The sequence below is a fragment of the Pongo abelii genome, chromosome 1 (genome assembly GCF_028885655.2).
Source record: "Pongo abelii isolate AG06213 chromosome 1, NHGRI_mPonAbe1-v2.0_pri, whole genome shotgun sequence".
Taxonomy (NCBI): Eukaryota; Metazoa; Chordata; class Mammalia; order Primates; family Hominidae; genus Pongo; species Pongo abelii.
This window is the reverse complement of record NC_071985.2, coordinates 49,781,611-49,805,662: the sequence shown is the minus strand read 5'-3', so window position 1 is coordinate 49,805,662 and position 24,052 is coordinate 49,781,611. Positions and strand designations below refer to the sequence as shown.

The 24,052-nt window shown below is 35.8% G+C and overlaps 1 long non-coding RNA gene across 1 annotated transcript; it reads left to right on the top strand.

The window, feature by feature from the left end:
- Positions 1–808: 808 nt before the first annotated feature.
- Positions 809–13,749, top strand: LOC129048534 (uncharacterized). Its single transcript, XR_008510914.1, has 6 exons — positions 809–899; positions 7,166–7,212; positions 8,532–8,904; positions 9,373–9,513; positions 12,646–12,740; positions 13,636–13,749. It is a non-coding gene; the product is annotated as an uncharacterized LOC129048534 (long non-coding RNA).
- The last annotated feature ends 10,303 nt before the right edge of the window (positions 13,750–24,052 follow it).

The following is a 24,052-nucleotide window of genomic DNA, read 5'->3' as shown; positions in this document are numbered from 1 at the left end:
GCAGGCAGGCAGGCAGGCAGGCCTGTCCTCCACCTATGAGGAAAGCAAGTCAGTTAAAATCAACAAGTGTTCAGTAACCACCTATGATATGGCAGGCACTGTGCCCAGAGCTAGATGTACCGAAGTGAGTAAGACACAGTCCCTTCCCTAAAGCAGCTTCCCAGGGGAAGTCTGCTAAGCACATGAGTATGTGTTTCAATGTGTTTGTTTTAAGCTACACAATCTAATTGTTAATACCTTATTCTAGATAAATCATCACTGATAATAGCTTAATTTTATTTTCATTAAGAATACTAACTCTAATTTAACTAGAAAGAGGATACTTGCTAAAGATAGATTTATTAATTAACATTAAATGGGGAGAGGTCAAACAGTCCCATAATCAATAAGCATTTGTGTGGGGTGCGGTCAATTGCTGCTAATACTCTATTATAAATTACCCTAATGAAATCACAAGTAATGTGATTTCATTTACAAATCTTTCATTTGTAAATCATTTTTAAAAACTAACTTAATCAGAGTTCACAGATTGAAAAGTACAAAGATGGTTCTAGCCTCTAGCTCTAGCTTCAGTCAGGCCTGGATCCAGGTGCTCAATGTCACCTACAATCTCTCTCTACAACAGTTGGTTCTGCTATCTTTGCAATGGCAAATTTCTAAGGCAGATCCTCTGTACAAAGTGAAAAAAAATGGTCATCAGTGGCTCCAGCTAAAGGGAACACTTCACACACACAAGTCCCAGACAGATACTGTGTTCACTCGCAATAGGCTGGCTTTGTGATGTGTTCGCTCCCAACAGGTTGGCTTTGTGATGTGTTTACTATGGTGGCCAAGGGACATATCAGCTCCAGTGAGATGAGAATGGAGGATACGTGCTTCTTCAAAGGAAAATGAACACTGTAAGCAAAAACAAAACTATATACAGCATATGAAAAATGTTATTTACAAAATATTTTGTCATTAAGCTGTGGTAATGATTCTGATACCAAGCTCTGCTAAGCATACTACCAACATCATCTCATCTAGACCATATAACAACATCTGAGGTAGATACTCTTATGCCTATTTTAGAGTTCAGTAACTCAACTCCCAAAGGAGTTAAATTGTCCAATTACGTAGCAGAAATGGGATTAGCAACCAGGTGGTAGATTAATTATTACTTTGAAAGGATCAGATTATTCTATCAAAATGAATTCTATTTGCTTTTAAAGATTATTATAATCCAGGCCAAAAAAAGATACTCTTAAAATTCTTAAACAATAAATCCAGTTCCTAACTATCTGAAATGTGAACCCAGTCTAATGAATGTCATCCTCTTAGGATAACCAATTCATGTCTTACATATATTTCATCACTTCCAGTTGCTTTTCAGAATTTATTCTCCATTTTTTCATGGATGGTCTTTGATTTTAAAAAATGTAATTTATGTCGCTAGAAAACAACCCTTAAAAAATAATAACAGTTTTCTACAAAACTACAGCAATTCTTGGCACTCACTGCAGTGTTGTGAGGCCACTCAGCTTAGCCTTCCAGTCCTGGCTGGATTTTCCATGCAAATCTTTCTCCATTTTCCAACTATCCTCCTCCTTTGGGATTCTCTCCTCTTTCAACTCCCTGCTACATATAAAGCAACCTGACACAATCTCTTAATATCAATCATTCAATTCAGTAAATATGTGTACAGTGCTACTATGTGCTAGGCACTCTGCTAGGCTGTAGGGACTCAAACTTAAAGAGACGCAGTCTTTGCCCTTGAGGAGTCCATAGTCTAGGAGTGAAGATAGTCTCCCTCTCTCTCACCATCTGTCTCTTCCTTCCTCCCTCTTTATTCCTTTCTTTCTCGGCCTTAAGAGAAAAAAAGCAGAGACTGAAATCCAACCACTTTTCCATTAGCCAAACCTGCACTCTGGCCCAAGGCTCCATTGGTCTAGAGGAAGGGGCGTCTTTCTCCAAGGTGGTAGCTTTGCACAAAGGTGCCATATGTGATTAGAAAGTTCTGCCTGTCTGCCTTCTTTCTTTCCTTCTTTCCTTCCTGCCTGCCTTCCTTCCTGCCTGCCTGCCTTCTTTCCTTCCTCCCTTCCTTCCCCCCTTCCTCCCCTCCTTCCTTTCTTCCTCTCATCCATTCTTACTTCCTTTCTTCCTTCTATCCTTCCATCCATCACTATTGGCCACTGTCTGTGCTATAATAGATGTTGAATATCCAACAGTAACCAAGACGGGGTTTCTGTACTCATGAATCTTACAGCATAGCTGGAAATATAAATAAATTATAATAAAAGGAGAATGCATTATTACAAACATGAAAAACAAGTAGCATGAAAGAATAACTAACTCAATCTAAAGAGGGAGAAGGAGCAGAAGAGTCCACCTCTGAGCTGGGTTTGAAGTGTCAGTTGGAGTTTGCTGAATGGACAAAAAAGCAAGAACAGTCAGCCAGAGTAAATAGAATATCAAAGCTCAGAGGTGTGAAACACCATTGTAAGTACATGGTGTTTCTGCTTCAGTATTAAAGGAATTTGCTACTTGCCACTCTGCAAAAAATCTCAAAGTAGTCCCACAAACTATAATCAGCTTTGAATAAAGGGTCTAGGCAGGCACAATGGCATATCCCTATAGTCCCAGCCACTTGGGAGGCTGAGATGGGCAGATCACTTGAGCCGAGAAGTTTGAGACTAGGGGGCAACATAGTGAGAACCCAACTCAAAAGAAAAGATCTAAAACTATATTATCTTCCAAAACCAGGGGAAAAAGTCATTCGGGTAGCATCAATAAGCTATATTTTTCATCTAGAATTGACCTCAACAGAAGCAAAATTACATGTCATTAGAATTTCTTCATAATCCCAGACCAGGCAGGAGTCAAGTAAAAAGATGAAATATTTTTATTTCAAAGCATAGTCAAAGGCAGAAAAAAAATATGTATAATTTAAATCAAAAAAATAAAAAATAAAAAAAGGCAGTTCCTTTCCTTTTTCACTCTCAGCCTGTACCTGTAATTATCTAGACATTTGCTGCAACTCTTCCTGCCCTCCTGCTGTGTGGAGGCCACTTGGTGAACAGATCTCTGTGCATCTTAGTAAAGCATGGATAGAGGTTATTGCCCACATTTGTTTATGGATCTACTCCACGTTACAGAGAAATGTTTGCTTAAGAAAGAGCTAAGGGCTGGGCACAGTGGCTCACGCCTGTAATCCCAGCACTTTGGGAGGCCAAAGCAGGCAGATCACCTGAGGTCAGAAGTTTAAGACCAGCCTGGACAACATGGCAAAACCCCGTCTCTATTAAAAATACAAAAATTAGCCAGGCGTGGTGGTGCACGCCTGTAATCCCAGCTACTTGGGAGACTGAGGCAGGAGAATCGCTTGAACCCAGGAGGCAGAGGTTGCAGTGAGCCGAGATCGTGCCACTGCATTCCAGCCTGGTGACAGAGAGAGACTCCGTCTCAAAAAGAAAGAAAGAAAGAAAGAGAACTAGGGAGGTGTCAACACAAAAGCTAACTCACCCATTTCTTCACAGGACATGTTGGTCCTCTTGAAGTGAGGTCTGAGGTCATTTGTGGGGCATCAGAGAGGATGAACGCATGGCTGATTTTATGAGGCTTGCTGAGAGATAAGGTGCAGACTGCAGCTTTAACTGCTACAAGGTCAAATACTTGACCAAAAGTGAAAACAAAAATGAAGGAAGCAGAATGTTGCAAATGACAGAAAGGAGAGACAAAAAAAAAAGACAACCTCTTAAAATACTATGTAAAAGATGCACTGAAAAATAATGGTACTAAGGTAACTGTATGAATCTCTCTATGGTTTCTGTTCTGTGTTTTTATGATCAGCTCAAGTAACTAAGTACATATGGCATGTTTGTAAGTAAAGCAGTCAATGAAGTTGGTTACACCTCTGCATTTATTACCATGCCCCTGAGTATTATTAACTTTTACACTCCCCATAAAATATAATTTATCACTTAAATAATTTGCTTTGTGTCAGGGTTCAGTGTGCTCCAGTGCCTTCCTGCTCATTAAATGAGATATTTTTACTTAATGAGCCAAGGATGTCCTTTGTATTTAACATTTGAATTGATTTCTAACACTTCATTTTTGTAACAGTTTGGTGTGTAATTCCAAAAAATATGGGTTTTATTTCACAACGTCAAAGAAAAACAGTTGAGATTGTTAGATACATGTGGCATTTTAAGTGATAAGAAATGGTTTTATCCCTAACTAACCATAAAGATGGAGCAAACAAAAATCATGAAAATATGCCACCATCAAATAATTATTTCTTTGCACTAGGAAGCAAATAACGGAATTTGGGAACTGACATATCTATTGATTGTTCAAAACAAAAGTTCAACTCTAAGCCACTCTGAAAAAAAGTTGTGATCTAATGCAAAAATACAAAGTCAACGCTGCCATGGTTAGCTGAACGTCTTGGGATTTTTTCAACATGTATAACCACTAGCTTCTGGGTCAGCAGTGTCCACTTGATGAAAATGACTGCCTGTTTGGAACTTTCTTTCTATTTAACAAACCAAAGCTTAAGAATTGAAATCCCATATTTTCTAAATTATTTTTCAATCCTTTGGTATTCTAAACAGTTGAAGATACTTACTGTCACCAGACAGGGAAAGAGAGGAGAAACCAGGCCCAGTAACGGGGAATAAAGATATCTTTGAGCTGGCCCCAGTGGCTCATGCCTATAATCCCAGCACTTTGGGAGGCCAAGGTGGGCAGATCACTTGAGGTCAGGAGTTCGAGACCAGCCTGACCAACATAGTGAAACGTCGTCTCCACTAAAAATGCAAAAATTAGCCGGGCATAGTGGTGCATGCCTATAGTCCTAGCTACTTGGGAGGCTGAGACAGGAGAATCACTTGAACCCAGGAGGTGGAGGTTGCAGTGAGCCGAGATCACACAATCCAGCCTGGGCGACAGAATGAGACCCTGTCTCAAAAAAAAAAAAAAAAAAAAAAAAACACATATCTTTGATATGAAAACTACAGGCAAAAATGTTATACTAATCCAAATTATTCATAATTCATAATGTATACATATATGTGTATATATGTATGTGCATATATCTTAATGTAAAGTTTCTATTTTGGATAACAGCACACTGGATTGATCATTTATTAAACATTTTTTTATTCTGCTTCAAATATGTATAAACAAGCATATCATTATAGTACAATATAAAATCATTAAGAAAAGCAGGATTTAAAAGATTTGGGAATAAAACAGTTGAATGCTTATTCTGGTTTTATATACTCTAGAGAATTTGAGTACTTTTCCCTCGCTTCTTATTCAGAATTGTCTCCCATTCTACATCCCCTGCCTATTCTTTCAGATCCATGAAAATAGACCATAATTTCAATCATCTGTGATGATAAAGGAACTAGACCAATAAGACCTTGAAACATTAATACTGCAAAGTTGGTCAAAAACCATTTCCATGGTTGAATAAGCTTAGAAACTAATGCCTAGTATAGTCTCTGCCTATAGTTTCATAATGCACATTTGCATTTTTAAAACTATGGAAAATTCTACAAAAAGAAAACTTGTTTATCCCAGGGTTTCCCACATGTATATGACTACAGAAACGTTTACTTCAGTAACACCTTTGGATACCCATTAACACTACGGTTTTTTCAAAAAGAATTTCAGAAATGGTTTAACAATTAAATAAATTTAATTAAATAACCAATTGAGTGAGGGTATTTGAGTGATGATTGAGTGAGGGTGTTTATATTTTAGAAAATACCCCTTTCTAGCCAGGCCACAGTGGCTCATGCCTGTAATCCCAGCACTTTGAGAGGCTGAGGCAGGAGGACTGCTTGAGGCCTGGAGCTCAAGAGAAATGAACAAAGTATTAATAAATTGAAAGGTACATTTGAGTTAGAGAAAAGTTTAAATTAAGAAATAGTTCAATAATGCACATTTAGTATTTGGAAGAAACTAGTTTGTGTATTTGGGATTCATGCCCTGGAGGATCTAACTTTAATAAATGAAATCGTAATTATTTTAAATTAATTAAAATAAATCATTTTCAATGAATTTATCATTAATACTATTATTCATTTTTTAAAAATTGCCCCAAGTACTAATGTAGTATTAATTCCAAATTAATATAATTAAAAATAAATATTTAGTAAATTCTCATAACCGGTTCAAAATATGTATTGAAGAAAAACAGCATTTCTACGTGCATTGATTTTAATTGATTCTCCAAGCATAGCTACATTTTTAAAAAAGAAAAAAAAATGACTCACACACCCTGGATTCCTTTGATTATTGAATCTCTTTTCTAATATAAACAGATGCAGTGAGTAACACTCTAAATGGTATACAGCAATGTTGTTCTACAAAATGAAGGTTAATACCAAAAGAACCTTTCAGTTACGTTATGTATTTGAATTTCAATTCTGTCAAATAATCATAACTTTTTCGTTTCATTGTAATATGTATATAATCCTTAAAATGCACTTGCATTTTAGTTTTATGTCTAGAAAAAGCTCTATAAATGGATGTCATTAGAAAAGCTCATACACTGTGATATACCCATGCCCACAAAAGCAGCCTTATTTCTTTTCACCCCTTCATCCATTTATCCTCCAGCAAAACCAACAATCTCCCAGGAAGACTTCCTTGAGACTTCTGCTCCAAACTGGTTTAGACACCTGACCACTAACTTTCAGTGATATCTAATGCCTACCTCTTTTACTTCCCACATTTTATCATAATTATCTGTTCATCTGTGGAAACTCAAAAGTTGAACAAATAAGTGATTTAAAAGATGGCTAATTATTAAAAAGTCAAAAAACAATAGATGTTGGCATGGATGTGGTGAAAAAGGAAAACTTATACACTACTGGTAGGAATGTCAATTAGTATAACCTCTATGGAAACACTATGGGGATTTCTCAAAGAACTCAAAATAGATCTACCATTTGATCCAGCAATCCCACTACTGGTTACCTACCTAAAAGAAAAGAAACCATTACATCAGAAAGACACCTGTACACATATTTTATCATAGCACAATTCATAATTGCAAAGACATGGAGCCAAACTAAGTGTCCATCAACCAATGACAGCATAAAGAAAATGTAGTATATAGACACCCTGGAATACTACTCAGCCATAAAAAAAAATGCAATGTTGTCTTTTGCAGCAACCTGGATGGAGCTGGAGGCCATTATTCTAAGTGAAGTAATTCAGGTATGGAAAACCAAATACCATATGTTCTCACTTATAAGTGAGAGCTAAACTATGGGTTCACAAAGGCATACAGAGTGGTATGATGGATGTTGGAGACTGAGAAGAGCAGGGGAAGTGAGGGATAAAAAACTACATATTGGGCACAATGTACACTTCTCGTGTGATGGGTGAACTAAAATCTCGGACTTCATCACTATACAATTCATCCATGTGACCAAAAACCACTTGTACCTCTAAAGCTATTGAAACTAAAAACAAAATTTTAAAGATGGCAAACTCCTAATAGTGAAATTATCATGTAATACTTATAAGATAATCAAAGGAATTAAGTGATGATGATGTTTTAAGGAACACGATGTCCTGCTGGGAAGAACATGGAGAGTGTTATTGTTTCTCTGAAGGATTTTGCCTTTTTTAATTAAGTAAATTCTATACCCATTTTTTCCAGAATTTTTTTTTTTTAGTTTTACTTTAAGTCAATGATATGAATTAGATACAATTCTAAGTAAATGCTATACCCATTTTTTCCAGAATGGTTTTTTTTTAGTTTTACTTTAAGTCAATGACATGAATTAGATAAAATTCTCAAGCTTTCATTAAGACTTTAAGAGGCTACCACCTGCCTCCATGGACATTTAGCATTTCACAGATTTTCTTGCATTACCATATCAAAATGTTCTCATGAGGAAGCAGCTAGTGCTGATTTATATTCTCTATCCTGTCTTTAAAATTGAGACCCTATATGATACTCTTCACTGACCCCAGATCTTCTTGCACTAGTCCTTGTGAGAATGCCCAGCATATTCAGTATCTTGAACTGAAAAAAAAAAAAAATCTCTACAAACTTGCTTGGTTAAGAGAGTGTAGGCCCTTGGAGAGTAGAGCCCAAGAAAGTAGAACATATCTGATAATCTTTCTCAGTGCTAGAGTTCCCTTCTTTCTAGAGATGGCTATTTTCCTGAAGTCTCAGCAGAAGTACTGAGCACAGAACCCAGGTTTACTAACTCAGCATGGTAAGCCCTCATTTCAGCAGATCCAAAAAAAAAAGGAGATTTTTAGTATCACAGGCCTCCTTCCATTATAACCATCATCAGCTCTGATATTACCAGATACTTCCTCTAGTATTTTACTAAAAAATACTGAGTCTCTGCGATATCTCTTATTTCATGACAATGTAGTTTGCAATTTGCCTAGTCTCACACCTGGGAAGAAGCAAGGGCATATTATTGTGTCAGAGCAAACATTCATGTAAAAAGCAGGAGAAAAAAGACCTTTCACTTTTAACCATGAGCAAGTTCTCACCCTCCCTGTGCATCTAGCTTTCAGGTGAAGATGAGTTGACCGAAGTAGATGTGGCTGATCCAGCTGTTGCACCCTCCATCCAGAATAACTTTTGTGCCGTTGCCTTTGGTGCAACCCCTTGACATGAAACCACAGTTCTTCCAATAAGCAGAGTGAATGTGAACACATGTTGGCAGAACTGTGCCATTTACAAAGGAGGTGGTGAGATATTACTGAGGAAAAGCTAGACAATGCTGCACCAGCAATCTGATCCTGCTCATTCTTTCTCCAAAATGTAGTTTCCAACTCTGCAGGAGTAGTGGCTGTGAAATACATGGGAAAGAGTTTAAAAAGTATATATCCCACATTTCACAGCACTTTCCAGGATTTTATGTTTCAGCATAGACAAAAGTAAGTGTATAATGCTTGTAAATAAAATTTACAAACCAAACAGAATTTTGCCAAACAAAAAAGTTGTTTCCCTTACAACAGCCCAACTTGTGATTTCATTAACAAAATTGATATGTTAGTTCAAATCAAATATCTCATATCATTAAACCATCCACAAGCAAATTTGTTTTACATTAACAGTTGAGTAACCCTGCAGAGAGTGCGAGCTCAGGGGAACAGAAAGTGAAAATATAGTCTTACCAGCATGATTTAAATTAATTAAACAAACATTAGTACCTTCAAGCAGTTACACACTATTACTTTAAGTCTTTGGTGGGGAAAGCTATGATTTACATGTTCAATCATTTTAATACTTTCTATGAACGCGATATTACAGTAGCTTTGTTAGCTGATGCTATAAACAAAAGATACAGTTGAAAATACATGGTATAATAATTAAAACGTTATTATGCTGACACTATCTTATAGGATCTTGTAACATCTGTATTGACTGTGATAAGCATTGATTATCCGGAATGATGTAAAATATTTGGGGAGTTAATAACTATCAGGAATTCAGTACATGCTAAGACAGCAAAGATGAATCACAGGAAATCCAGATCAAAGCAGGTTTGTGAATAAGCTTGTTTTTATAGTTAATGACTCACTATAAAGTGCATATACACATTTCTTTTCTCCAATGAGATGCACAAGGAAATGCCATAAAGAAACATCCCGTCCTGTGTAGCATTTCTGTACATCTGTCGAATTTCTATATGTAGAGAGGAGGATGTCAACACACAGCACTACAAAGACTGAATTGATCCAATCCATCAAGTACTTAACATGCACTTTTAAAATCATTAAAAAGTTCTTTGAATTATTAAGACCTATTTCAAAGAAAAAAAAAAAGCCCACAACTTATAAATCTTGCATTTCCTGAGAGGTTAATTTAAGGATGCTAGGGTCAGCAGTTATCCAGTTCTAGCAAAGATTCTGAAATTTCCCTTCAAATATGGCCTGATAGTGAGTCATTTTCTTTTTTTCTTTTTTTTAAAGAAAATCTCACCCAGCATCACCAAGTGGATGCCTTACCCTCTTTGTGAACCTTATTTGAAGAATAAACTGCTCAAGGCACTAAACTGGGGCTCTTTTCAGTTTATCAAAATAGACACAGAAATAACTGACAGTCTGTGATCTATTTCTCATGTGTATACATATAGGTGCACAGAAGCTTTGTATAATATAGAGTAAACCCTTCAACGTAATCTAAAAGCTCATCACCATCAGCCTCCCACCTTCTCTCTAGCCTCACCTATCACCACTGACCATCTTTCCCAGCTACTTCCAATCTCCTTCCTGCTGCACTTCACCTATATAGCCCTTATACCCACAACATACTTCCCTCTCCTGCCTGCCTATTTAACTGCCCCTGGGTCCATTCCCAACATGATTTAGTCTTCATATCCCCTGGAAAGTCTTGTGTGACACCCTCCAATGTGGGTCAAGTGCATTTTTAAGGTGCTCCCACAGAACCTTATACTTAAATCTTCCAAAATATTTATCACATTGTATCAAAATGGCCATTTGTCTCGTCTGTTTCCCCACAAGTCTATGAGGTCTTTGAAAGCAGGGGCCACATTTTATACATCTTTGTATTTTCAGGAAAAGCATATAGCATCTACTAAATACATGCTCAGTGAATGGAAAAATAAGTCAATGCCACATTCATCCACATCATATAATTTGACTCTGAGAAAGATCCTATCAGAGATGTCTTATATCCAGAACACAATGAGGAATTATTCTAAGCATGTTCTAGGGATGCAGAGTGTCCTAGACTGGTTCCAACACTTTAGAGAGGATTTGGATCCTGTGAGTTCTGAGAACAAAATGAGAAGAAGCTAAGAGGAAAACTAAAATCCGTCTAGATTTGTACCCTAGAATAAACCTAAATAGGTAGTCAATATGATAACCAATATTTTCCAAATAACAAAAACTAGTAAAATGCTTCCCAAACCTGGCTGATTCCACTCCTGAGTGGTTACTGTAGAGATGGGGATTGGAGGGAGGGGACGGAAAAAAGGGAGTAGAGGAGGGTGGGGGAAGACACATGTCCATGGTAAGACAGATAATAGAATGTCCATAGCTGCTTTATTTATAATAGCCAAACATTGGAAACATCTCAAGTGCTCCTCAACAGGTAAATAGCTAAATATTTTGTGGTATATTTATAAAATTAAATACTATTCAGCAATCAAAAGAAAGAAACTACTGATGCACACTACATGGGTGAATCTCAAAAACATGATGCTGGGTGAAAGAAGCCTTACTCAAGAGTACATATTGTGTGATTCTCTTTCTATGCAGATCAGAATAGGCAAAACTATGGTAAAAAAGAAAATTAGAATGGTAGTTGCCTATTCTGGGATAGGCCACAAGGACACTTTCTGGGGTGATGATAATGTCCTATATCTACATGGATATAATCTGTGTAATCTGTAAGTTACACAAGTATATGTGTACCTATACATAAACATACACATATATATTTGTCAAAATGTACCAAATGGCACACTTAAGATTTGTACTTTCCACTGTGTGTAATTTTTACCTTAAAAATCACAAATAATTCTTGAGTTCTAACTAATGATATACCTGCTGAAATGTTTAGGAGTGAAGTGTATTGAGGTGTTTAACTTATTTTTAAATGTATCAAAGACGGGACTGATGGATGGACAGAAGGATGGAAAGATGAAAAGATATGTGATAAACTAAATGTAGCAAAATGTTAGTTGTAGCCTCTAGGTGGCCAGTATATGAGTGTTCCTTGTAAGATTCTTTCAACTTTGTTATATTTGAAAATTTTTTATGACAAAATAGTAAGGGTAGAGTATATATTCTAATCCTTCATCCCAAATTACTCGGGGGCAGGGAACCAAGGTACAAACATGTTATTTATCTACATTTTGTTAAGCTTTCAAAGTGACTTTGTATTCAGCAATCAGCTACAGGTTGGTGCGATTAATATTTAGGACCTACTGGAATTTGTCCCAATGTAATATTGTGAGAACCCACATCCCAACACCCAATTTTTTCTCTCACCTATCACAAATTAATGCCTGAAATTCCACCAATCTAGATTCACTTTACAAGGGAGAAGTAAATAAGCCAGTAAATCAATAATTAACCCACAGTGAGAAAATAAGGTAATGGAGCCTTTCCAACTGGGCGTTATCTGAATATGCATTTTCATGAAAGATAAAGCAAGCCAAGAACAGAAAACTGAGGGGAAATGTCTTCTCAGAGAGAATAAGAACATCTGAAAGTGCCCTTGACAATCTTGCCTCCTCTCAGCTGTGCCTGAGAAGTACCATACAGTAAAATAACCAAAACACAGCAATTGATTGAGATACTGAAGAAAAGCTTTTTTGCCCTTTTGGGCCTCAATTACTTTAGCTGTAAAACACAATCTTTCCTGTTATATATAATGGTTACAAGATAGGATTGCCAGATGAAATACAGGATACCTAGTTAAATTTGAATTTTGGATAAACTGCATATATTTAGTATATCTATGTTTCCACTATTGTATGGTACATAATCACACTAAAATATATATATATATATATATATATATATATATATATATATATATATATATTATTTACCCAACATTCAGGTTTAACTGCGCATTTTGTTTTATTACTGTTTTGTATTTGTTTTTCTGTCTGTTGCTAAATCTGGCAACTCTATTCCAAGGGGACGCGAATATTAGAACTTCAGCTCAGATTCAGTGCTATTTTGACGAAAAATTCCTTATGACTGAGAAACCAAAGCGACTCATTTTGAAAAGTGTAAGTATTATGTGTAAAAAGGTTTTAAGTGCATGATGCAAACGGAGCTTTCTTTTTTTTTTTTTTTTTTTTTTTTGAGATGGAGTCTTGCTTTGTGGCCCAGGCTGGAGTGCAGTGGTGCAATCTTGGCTCACTGCAACTTCTGCCTCCTGGGTTCAAGCGATTCTCCTGCCTCAGCCTCTCAAGTAGCTGGGACTACAGGCGCCTGCCACGATGCCTGGCTAATTTATTTATTTTTTTTTTTTAGTAGAGATGGGTTTTCACCATATTGGCCAGGCTGATCTCGAACTCCTGACCTTGTGATCCACCCGCCTTGGACTCCCAAAGTGCTGGGATTACAGGCGTGAGCCACCGTGCCCGGCTGCAAATGGAGTTTTCAAACTGTAAGCCATTCAGATGAGGCATCCTTGTTTGCAGTAAGACCAATGTCTGATTCTGCGGAGGCTCTATAATTCACCACTGTGCCCAGCCGAAAAGGAATCGTGGATGCTTCTATGACCTTTATGCAGATAAATAAGGAAAGAAATGCCACAAGATATGTGAATCAATGCAACGGTTTCCATGTGTAAAACGTTGCACATGATTGGGGTGAGAATGGGGAAGGATTCTTGACTTGGATGAATACATCTACTTCATACAAATTGAAGAATTGTTTTAACCGTGTTCAGCTCCAACCGAATGCCTCCACCTCAACTTAATGCAAGCACGAGATGTTTCTTACTCATCTGAAGTCAGAGTAGGTTCAAATAACAGACATTAAATCCCCACCCTGGAATCTGAAGAGGTCACTGGGGCTAACTGAATACTCCATTGTTTTATTTTAAAATTCTGTGTGAAATGGCCACCGATAAAAAATGAGTTTTTCCTTAAAATGCTGACTGAATCTGTTTTGCAGGAAAAGGAATAGGCAGCAGACACAGTTGAAGTCTCTCTGCTTGGGCATTCAGCTTCAGAGTGGAGAAGTTGAATATTTCATATTTAAAAGTTGAAATTAAACTTCCAACATCAGGTATCATATTTTAGAAGCCACTAGGGTAAGAGTCAGTCCCAGAAGAGTCTTGTTTATTATTGTTTATTCTCATAAACATAGATCATTGTGAAGGAAATGTGAAAGAGCTGAAAGTAATAAGAAGTTGCTGCCAGATAAAAGCTGACCTTCAGAGTCTACACAAGCAGTTTCTTCCAGGTTTCTTGTAACATGCAGCTCCTTTACATGGTGGGTGAAAATTTTGAGTTAGGAACATGTCACGTTTGGCACAAGCTTTTGAAATCTTAACTAAACACTAACTGAGGTCACCCCTAAAGAAACAAGTGTTTACCTAAATGCAATCTCACCTTCATATACACATCACACATTTGATTTCATATTTTCTACACACATTTTAAATTCATTTGCTCTTTCTTTATACCATGTCTTTTCTTATGCTATTTTAGTTTCTCAACTATTGTTTATTCCACCCATTCAGCACTGTACATTTAAGCTTTTTATTTTTTTTAAAGACCATGCATTAACTTTTCTTTTTATAACCCCTGCACAGCTTTAAAAAAAAAAAAAAAAAAATTGTTGTAACATTTTGTACTACGCCATGGCACCAGGATTAATTGTGTCTTCAGTCATTATCTTGTCCTTGTTTTTTTCAGACCTGTGGCCTCTGAAATTTTTCAAAACATCTCAGGGACTAAAAAGACATCTTCTTCACAATAGCATAAACTAATGCTCTGTAGACCCAACAATGGATGTTTATTGCACCTTACAAAACTACTTTAATTACCTTCAGATTACTGGTTTTATTCAAATAGATTCATTCTCATCTAAGGACGCCTGTGGACATTTACAAAAAGTTCTTACAATGTAGTATTCTATGAAGAGCTATTATAATATTGTCCCTGGCTTATATTTTAAAAATGAAAAGGAGATGGATTGATATTAAATTTTTTAAAACCTTTAGGTATGAATATACCAGGGAGGTTTTATCACTGTATATTATATCAGTTGAAAGCCTGGCACCTTAAGATTTAATTTTCTCTCAGTGAGTCCTGGACCTGTTCCAGCACAGTAACTACATCGTCATAATCAGGTTAAAACATATCAGTCTGTTGAACATAATTAAGCCTCTAGTTCATGCTGACACATTTATTTAGGCATAACATAATATATATGTATTTCTTTACCTTTGAAATAGGCACCAATTAAAAAGATAAAGCATTTGAGTCTATCTCTAAATTACTTTCATGTATACTTCATTACTTGAGTACTCCCCATTATCTCAAAAAAAAAGATTTCTTATTTTTAGTATATAAATAAAAATAATAATTTAGATAATATGTATTAAATACTTATAGTGTCAGATACTGTGCTAAGTGCTTCACTCGTATTATGTCATTTAATCTTTATAACGTCTCTAGGAAGTGTTTATATTGTTTCCATTCTACAGATAAGAAAATTGAGTCATAAAAAAGTTAAGTAACTTGTTGATATTCCAAAGCAAGTGGTACAGCCAGAATTCAGACCCAGAACTCCAAAACCCTCTATGCACTTGACCATTTTTTAATTTTTTAATTTTTTAATTTTTTATACACAAATTCAATTATAATCTAATTTTATTATATTCAATATTAATATATTTAAATGACATCCAATATATGATGTAATTTTACAACTGCACATTTCTATTTTGTAAAAATAAGAAATATTGATAATGCTAAAAAATAGCTAACTTTCCTTATACCTCTAAAACTCTCTGAGTTTAATATTGTAGCTAAAAATAAATTTATGTGTGACCCAGTTCACTTAAGAGAATCTCTAGAGATATGTGTATCTGATGGTCTTTTTTGCCACTACTCACTGTACCATGTACTAAAATAAATTTCACCATAGGCTTAGCCATTGAGAACCTGTGCTTGCCTTCAAAGCAATATCTGCGTACGCTAGGCTATATGGCATACATTTTTCATATAAACAATAAAAATGGCTGGTCAAATAACTAGAAGGAGGATATTGAATGTTCGCAGCACAAAGAAATGATAAATGTTTGAGATGATGGATATGCTAATTACTTTGATCAGATCACTATATATTGTATGTATCAAAGCACCGCAATACATCCCATAAATCTGTACAATTATTATACGTCAATTTTTTAAATTAGGATTTATAAAAAAAAAAAGAAGAAGAAGATTGGGACTCGTGAAAATGTGCCCCTAAGAGGAAAATTATTATTAAAGATCATCATCTTGCACTGGCTGCCTTTTAAAAAGGTGGCAAATCAATGGAGATGGGAAGCTCTTAAGGTCAAATGGTCAAATTGGTTTTGTCTCTGAACACAATCCACACAGTTCCCTTTCAAAGGTTTCATTATAAAACATAAGGAATTCAAGACATTGTTAATGTATTAAAATATAAAACTGTTCAAATGTGTTGTCATAAGAGCTTACCTGAATTTGGTTTTCAGGTATTTGGAGTCACATCCAAAATTTCCTGGGGTGTTTAATCAATTGTCTCTTCCTTCCCCTCTGCATTATCCTCCCCGATAGAAATTTGATTCTAAAACTAGGCCTTTTCATTGATAATAAATGGTTTCAAAGTTAGTTTGAGACAAATCATGAAGTCAGGTTGCTTTGTGTTTGGCCTCCCTTCCCTTCTTAAGCTTTCCAGCTACATTTGCTCTAAGCTTCTCTCTTCCTTCAGCACTTTTTTCACACCCGGCTGTCCTGGATTATTTTAGCCCCATCCCTTCATTGGTAGAGAAAGGCAACATAGTAAACGAACTCATAACGTGATTGCTAGTCTAAGACAATGCATCAATTTGGGGAGAATTTTAGGCACCAAGGCTCTGAACATGGAGGTATTTGGGGTTAAAGGAGCCTCAAATCAAGATAGTCTCTACCAGCCTCTTAATATTATTCCTGCTGAGATCAATCTACTGGTGAATAAGTTGAATCCATATCTATTGCCCTCCCTTAAAGTAGAAGAGGAAAAAAAACTTGCCTTCAATATTTCAACTACAAATCGAAGTCAAGGGAATTTGCAGAAAGTATAAGTAGTCCTTAGTTGGCCTTCATTCTAAAGTAAGAAACTCACCAAAAGTAAAAGCGAAACTAACGAATCCCATTGCAATGTTTGGCAGCCTTCAAGAAGGCATCAGGAGAACCAGATGTCTCCCTAGGTATAGCTCACATTGCTACCATAAACTTCTAAGATGGAAGTCTTCAAATAGGAGTACAAGTACTCCCCAATGGAAGGCACTTTTATTGCAGTGATTAATAAAAAGCTTTCAAGCATAAAGGATCAAAGATGAATTTAAGTGAAAAGAGAAATAATGTTGTTTCAACTATAAAAGAAGAGCTTTTTCATGAATTTTTTTAAATGGATGATAATGAGTAACAAATTGCTTTGATATTTAGATTCCACAGGACATGTTTAAAAGAATAATGTTGCAGTTTCTTTTAGTTTTAAGGTAATCAGTTTCCAGACCCACACATTTCACACATACTCTCCAAAACTGCTCTGCTTAAGAGCAAGCCATGGCCAGTGTATCACACCTATTCTCATTTCCCACTTCCTTGAATTAGGTTGGTGCAAACGTAATTGCTGTTTTTGTCATTAAAATGCCATTACTTTTAATGGCAAAAACTGCAATTACGTTTGCACCAACCTAATACAATTGTCTTTTGCCCTCTTTACAAAAGAAAGGCCTACCTCTTACTCATTCTGAATCTTATTATGGTGTATTGCCTTTATTTTTTTTTAAGTTTTAGGGTACATGTGTACAATGTGCAGGTTAGTTACATATGTATACATGTGCCATGTTGGTGTGTTGCACCCATTAACTCGTCATTTAACATTAGGTATATCTCCAAATGCTATCCCTCCCCGCTCCCCCACACCACATCAGGCCCTGGTGTGTGATGTTCCCCTTCCTATGTCCAAGTATTCTCATTGTTCAATTCCCACCTATGAGTGAGAACATGTGGTGTTTGGTTTTTTTTGTTCTTGAGAGAGTTTGCTGAGAATGATGGTTTCCAGCTTCATCATTGTCCCTACAAAGGACATGAACTCATCATTTTTTATGGCTGCATAGTATTCCATGGTATATATGTGTCACATTTTCTTAATCCAGTCTATCATTGATGGACATTTGGGTTGGTTCCAAGTCTTTGCTATTGTGAATAGTGCCACAATAAACATACGTGTGCATGTGCCTTTATAGCAGCATGATTTATAATCCTTTGGGTATATACCGAGTAATGGGATGGCTGGGTCAAATGGTATTTCTAGTTCTAGATCCTTGAGGAATCACCACACTGTTTTCCACAATGCTTGAACTAGTTTACAGTCCCACAAACAGTGTAAAAGTGTTCCTATTTCTGCACATCCTCTCCAGCACCTGTTGTTTCCTGACTTTTTAATGATTGCCATTCTAACTGGTGTGAGATGGTATCTCATTGTGGTTTTGATTTGCATTTCTCTGATGGCCAGTGATGATGAGCATTTTTTCATGTGTCTGTTGGCTGCATAAATGTCTTCTTTTGAGAAGTGTCTGTTCATATCCTTTGCCTACTTGTTGATGGGGTTGTTTGTTTTCTTGTAAATTTGTTTGAGTTCTTTGTAGATTCTGGATATTAGCCCTTTGTCAGATAAGTAGATTGCAAAAATTTTCTCCCATTCTGTAGGTTTCCTGTTCACTCTGATGGTAGTTTCTTTTGCTCTGCAGAAGCTCTTTGTAATCTTTGCAGTGGCAGAGGGACAATTTGAGATATTGGTGTCTAGTAAATTTCTGTTTCTGTTAACCAAGATATTGGTCGGCTTTACGGTTGATGTTTTGCATGTTTTCAAAGTGGTGAATAGTTTCACAATGACCTCTGACAGCTTAACATTACATCTTGCATAGAAGAAACACATGTCAGGATTCCATTTTCTTGCAGTGTATTCACATTCATGAAACACTGTCATTACTTTTCCAAATGAATGTTGAACAGCATAGAGGTATACTCAATTTTTTCTTAGATGTGTCTCCAGCTTGCTATCAACCATTTCTCTAATCATATATTTATTCCCCCAATGCACTTATTTAATTTAACTCAACAGGAAGATGTTGTGGATTCAAATACTAAAAGCACTGATTAATACAGCTTTTTTAAGCACTGCAGCAAAAACTTCTCTTTCTTTAATGTTTTCTTGAATCTTGTCTCATTCAGCAAATGTGACATTTATCCACAGACACATGAACTAATTGAAGGAAAAAATAGGCACCTCCATCTTCTGAAGAGATAATTTCAATAAAAATTTGCTCTTCGAAATTAATAATTATCAAAATGTGAGATGTATTTATACTTTTTTTTCACAATACTCTCATTTTATTTGTTAAATTTTTATGAATACATAATAGTTGTACATATGTGTCGGGTACCTGTGATATTCTGATACACACAACATGTAATTATTAAATCTGGGTAATTGGGATATCCATCACCTCAAACATTTACCATTTCTTTGTGTTGGGAACATTTCAAGATTTTGCTTCTAGCTATTGTGAAATACACAGTAAATTACAGTTAACTACAGTTGCCTTGTTGTGCTGCCAAACACTAGATCTTATTCTATTTAACTCTTGTTGATCAATTTGATCAATGATGCACCAATAATAGTGTAGTGATAATTCAAACCAAAGAGTATCTTTAACATCAGCCTTTTAAAATATTTACCATTTTTAAAACTCAAGGAAAACTTTTTAAATATTTATTAATTCATTTAAAAATAACAATAAACTCATTCATATTAACATAAATTTTGTTCTATGAAAAATAATGACATTTTTAAAACCAAAACAAGTTAGAAAGAAGAGTGACAATATTTTAAATCTTTTGTGAATGTCTTTAATGCATCTGGCTTAGAAGATTGCTGCATTCTCATATCTGCTTCTGCATTTAGCCCATTGTGATAAGCCATTTGGTTGAAGTATATAAAGAAAATCTAGTTGCTCACAAATATTAATAAATAGCTGGAAAAGGGAGGAGTATTTTAATAGCCTTTTCATATCGTTGCAGATATTCTTCTTTGACACAACACCAAAACGCAACAAGTAGTAAGAACGTAGAATATTAGACATTGGAGACTACAAAAGGTGGGTGGGTTGAGGGTGGCTGAGGGTTGAAAAATTACCTGTTGGGTACAATGTTCACTATTCAGGCGATGGATACACTAAAAGTCCAGACTTCACCACTACACAATGTATGCATGTAAGAAATGTGCACTTGTACCCTCTAAATATATAAAAAATAAAATAAAAAATAAGTAGTATCTTAAAGGTTATTTACAATGTGGAATCTGAAGCCATATCAATGAAGTTTTTATACTCTGTTACATTAAAATCCATTAATCTATCTTGTGCTTTGTGTTGTTTCTTTTTGTGTTTTGAGACAGGGTCTTACTTTGTCACCCAGGTTGGAGTGCAGTGGTGCACTCTCAGCTCACTGCAGCCTCCACCGCCCGGGCTCAAGTGATCCTCCTGCTTCGGCCCCCCAGGTAGCTGGGACTACAGGCACACACTACCACGCCCAGCTAATTTTTGTATTTTTTGTGATGAGGTCTCACCATACTGCCCAGGCGAATCTTGAACTCCTGAGCTCAGGGATCTGCCCGTTTGGGCCCCCCAAAGTGTTGGGATTACAGGCATGAGCCACCGTGCCTGGCCTGTCTTGTGCTTTAATAAATGCTTTGAAAAGCCTATGCATAATTTTGTAACATCATGTATTGACCATTCGGAAAATATGAGTTCACTCAGTTAAGTAGATCTTCCAAATGTTGACACATTTCATTACACAATATCAAAAATTCACGTTTGTTATCACCACTAATTTCATCAGAAAAGTCTTGAAGTATTGGGAAACTGCCATGTTTCCAGTGACAAATACAAATTTTCCAAAATTTAAGTTTTATGTGAAAGCTTGAATTGTACCGCCAATAACAAATACTGTCATTTGTTTTTCTTAACAGATTCACTTGGTTCATTTTTGAAAAACTGTTTACCAAAAATCCAAGTCTAAATAATAGTAGTTTGTCTGTCAATAGTTTCTTCAGGTAAGGATGGGGCTCCATGAAGAAAAAAAAAAAAAAAACTAGCTAGTTCAGCTTTAACTGACAATTGCGCAAACACTTTTCCTTAAAATAACTATGTGTATTTCCCATGTTGTCACAAAGAATATCAGAAAGATATACACTTAAGGGCCAAGATTTAATAAAATTAAAGAACATTCTTTAGTGCAACTGGCTTTAAAAAAAATAACCATTGCTCAGTAGTGAAGTATATATTGATTAATAATTGGCACAGTTGAGTGCCACTGTCTTGATTCATGTGAAGACACCAGCAGTTTTATTCGTCATTGCTTTTGCATCATCAGTACAAATACCAATCCCATAAAAAAAAAAAGGCAAATAGCTACCTAGCTTATTACTACTATAAAAATAACATTGACCTGGAAGATCACCTGAGGGGGTCTCGAGAATCCCAGGGGTCCATGGACCACATTTCAAGAACCATTTGGACTAAGCTATTTGAGGGTGTTTTTCTTTGACAAATTATAATCCTATATAATTGTTAGGTACACAGTGAAGTTATGATATATGTATACAGTGTGGAATTATTGAATAAAGCTAACTAACATATTCATCACCTTAAGTATTTATCATTTATTTCTCCTGTCTGACTGAAATTTTGTAACCTTTGACAAACATCTCCTTATTTCTCCCATCCCCCAGCCTCTGGTAACCACCATACTACCCTCTGCTTCCATGAATTCAATTGTTTTAGATTCCACATATAAGTAAAAACACATGTCTTGCTTTTCTGTGCCTGGCTTATTTCACATAGCTTGATGTCCTCCAGGTTTGTCTGTGTTGTAAATGATAAGATGTCCTTCTTTTTTAAGGCTGAATAGTATTCCATTTTGTATTTATACCATCCATTTTTATCCATCCATCCTTTGATGGACACTTAGATTGATTCCATATTTTGGCTATTATAAATAATGCAATCAACAGGAGAGTACAGATGTCTTTTCAACATACTGATTTCAAGTCCTTAGGATATACACCCAGAAGTGGAATTGCTGGATGGAGCTAAACTATTTTGATTCCACTGTATACATTTAAGATAATCTAACCCATTTACTTTAAAATTTTTAACATTTATAATGAATCAGAAATTACTACTATTCTACTTTTTACATTAATACAAAACAAAATTATAGATTTCAACCTAAATAATATGTATAATGGACTACCTAGTTTTTCAATGCTGTTTTTTTTTTTTATGGAAGATATAAACTAAATTTTTGAAACCCATTGCTCCAAACCCAGGCGAGCAAACTATAGGAAATAGAGCTGTGTTGATTTTACTCTTGCCTGGCTTTTATCTCAATGATAGTTTTCCAACCAAAAAAAAAAAAGTTCATCAGAGAGTTCAGAAATATGAAAGTGTCTTTGTCTTCAACTCTCTGTAAATTCCCATTCTTTTAAATTTAAAAATAGCACATTGAAATTCTTTAAAACAGCAGTAAATCTCATAACTCTACTGCCTTAATACAACCCTTATTTTCAGACATTATTCACAATAAGCACCCACATTTTATTTAGATGAAATCATGATGTACAGAACCATTCTGAAATTAAGGACATTGTTTAAATGAAGCACAAAGTGTAAAGAAAATGCCACCATGAGACATACACTGCTGACACTTCATTTTATTTTCTACCAGTCTTCTCTATGTATCCACATATTTTACCTAGACAAGCACACAAACATCCACAATTAGTATCATTTTGTGTCTACGTTTGTTTTAGGTTTCTTTTCTTTAACTTTATAGGTAACTATTTTTCATCTGTTTAAATACAGTTCAAAAACATTAATGGCTAGCCGGGCGCGGTGGCTCAGGCCTGTAATCCCAGGACTTTGGGAGGCCGAGGTGGGAGGATCACAAGGTCAGGAGTTCAAGACCAGCCTGGCCAATATGGTGAAACCCCATCTCTACAGAAAATACAAAAATTAGTTGGGCATGGTGGTGCACACCTATAATCCCAGCTACTCAGGAGGCTGAGGCAGGAGAATTGCTTGAACCCGGGAGGTGGAGGTTCCAGTGAGCTGAGATTGTGCCATTACACTCCAGCCTGGGCAACACAGCGAGACTCCATCTCAAACAAAACAAAACAAAAAAGAGAAAAGAAAAGAAAACATTAATGACTGTATAATATTGCATGAACTATTTTCATGCCATATTACCACCAGAGAGACTGTGCCGATTTACTTCCCTACAAGCAGTACAAAATGACATCTTTCCAAATGTTTGCTACCACAAAGTATTCTCTTTTTCCTCATATTTGGTAAGTTAGTAACTAGAAAGAGTTATATTGTGGCTGTTTGAGTTTACAATTCTTTGTGCTGAATGTTTTTCCCTAACTTACTTTCCTGTCAATATCTTCTACTGGCCTTGTCTAACCCTACCTTTGCCCACTTTCTTTTTTCCTTTTAGCATTTTGGTGTTTCTGCTAATTCACTTTCATGAGGTCTTTTTATGTTTAATATATTAGTCCTTGTTCTGTCCAACACAGATGATAAATTTCTTACTTTTCGGCTTTTTAATTTGTTTTCAAGAATGATGCATTTTTATTTCCATTAAGTAAAATCTAGCCATTTTTACTTAGTATTTACCCGTATGTTATTTGGACCCATTGATCAGGCTGGTGATTCTGACACCAGAACCACATAATTGTTATTATCTAGTACGAAATGTTCTACCTCATATTCCTCTTTTTAAAATTTTCATGGCTGTCTTCACTTGTTTACCTTTTTCCAGTGAAATCAAGAATCATTTAGACGGGTTAGAAAAAAAATGAAATTTGAATTGTAATTAAAATTAATCTAAAATTAATTTTTAAATACACAGTTTTATAATACTTGGTCTTCCTAGCCAACAAAATGATAGTGTTCCTATTTATTTGTTTTTATTTATATTCCTCTGGAAAGTTGTAGTCTTCAGATGCACCCTACATTTCTTGTTAAAGTTATTCTTAGGTATTTTAATTGTTGTATCTAATGGGAAGATCTTTTATTCATCATTTTCTAGCTGATTTTTTTTTCCTTAAGACAGAGTCTCACTCTGTTGCCCAGGCTTGAGTACAGTACAGTGGCACAATCTCAGCTCACTACAACCTCCGACTCCTGGGTTCATGCAATTCTCATGCCTCAGCCTGCCAAGTAACTGGGACTACAGGTGTGCCCCACCACACCCGGCTAATTTTTGTAGAGATGGGGTTT